A 1,713-nucleotide genomic window follows, 5' to 3' on the forward strand; every position below is an offset into this window, starting at 1 on the left:
CTTGAGGAAACGAGCAGAGGATGGTTCTGCAGGCACAGCAAAAGTAACTCCGAGGGGGAAAATGAATTAATGTGGGTATTAACGAGCAATTTGTCATACAGCCCCTAGAGCCAGCCTCTGATGCTGTGAAGTGTGCTGTGAAAAGCACTGGATGCTGCTGTACCTCCTGTGGCTTCTCTGAAGCTCCTCAGCACTGGGAGCTGGAGGATAGCACCAAGCCTGTTCACTGCTCAGCAGGATGAAACTACAGCTGCTGCTGCTGTCCCACCTCTGCCAGGGGCCAGGGGCAGATGCAGCTCAGCCTGTGCCTCTGTGCCATGCTTCCCTCCCTGGCTGGGAGCACCAGGAGCTGGCTGAGGGCACTGTCTGTCCCCTCCTGGGCTGGACCTGACACACTTCCCATTTCTCACTCTGCAGTGCCTCAGTGTGCCCTCCCTGTGACACCCCCGTGGTGGCAGGAGGATCCCACCACACACCCTCCAGCAGCAGGGCTGAATGGAAACACAGGTGAGATTCCAACAGCCCAGAGAGCCAAGTGGAATGACCCACCTGCACCATTTGCCCACTATTGCCACCAAGTGAGCCATTTTCTCCCCAAAGCACAAGCAGTTCAGCACAGCACTGTGCAGGCCCATCACTGATCCCCATGCTTACAGAGAGGAGCTGTGGGATGGTCTCGGGTTTTGTGTCTGCTGAAATGGCTCCCAAGGTATTAAAAAGTCTTTTTTCCCAGCCCCTTGCTTGAGGAAGAAGTCGAGATTCCTCAGCTCTGGTTCTCAAGGTTGTTTATTTTCTCTTATCCAATACATTCTTTCTCTGGCCTGCTGAGATCTGTCCAGCAGGTTGGTTCATGGCACACTGTCCATCCTTGGGGTGGTGTTGGCTTTTTATACTAAAAACTACATATACTTTATTTACAATACTTTTTCCAATACCTATCACCTATGTTAGGCAGTCTGTCTCTACTCTAAACCAATCCAAAAGTGCCACCATCACAGCAGAAGATGGAGGACAAGAAGAAGAAGAAGAAGGACAGGACATGCCCAGATTCCTCCATCTTGCCTCTTGAACCCCCATTCTAAATCCCCAAAATTCCACATTTTCACCCTGTGATAAATTCACTATCACTCTATTCAAACTCTTGTGGCTTGTAAATCTTCACACAACGTTGGGAATTGTTTCCATGGGTTAAAATTGAAGGCACGGGTGGTTTTGACTCCGTGCCAAGGTCTCTGAGCCCTCTGCCAGGGTCTCTAGTCCTGGGTTCTGACAGGATGGCTGAGAAGACTTCTGGCTCTCATGGTCTCCTGCCTCAGCACTATGGGGTGACTGTGGCATGTTCCTCAGCTAACTGGGCTGTACTGGTTCCCTGCTGGAGCAGGGAACTGGCTGACAGACCTCCAGCTGACATCAGGAGACATCCAGCTGCCATGACTAAACTCTTCTTACATTCCAGAACTCCAACAAATAAATGTTTATTGACAATAAGCTGGTGTTTTGTTTTGGGAAATGAGCAAACCACCTTCCTGGTAGCTGGTGTGCAGAGGGCAGAGCCTCACAAGGACCTGCAGGGCACCAGGCAGTAACAGGAGCATCTTGCCTGCTCTCCTCTCCTCCTTGGATGGGTTTGGAATGAGCTCTGGAGGTCTAACTGCCGAGAGTAATGATGTGTGAAAGCTCACTTTCATTTTTCACTCTACTTTTTTGGAAGGT

Source organism: Molothrus aeneus, chromosome 8 (assembly GCF_037042795.1).
Source record: "Molothrus aeneus isolate 106 chromosome 8, BPBGC_Maene_1.0, whole genome shotgun sequence".
Taxonomy (NCBI): domain Eukaryota; kingdom Metazoa; phylum Chordata; class Aves; order Passeriformes; family Icteridae; genus Molothrus; species Molothrus aeneus.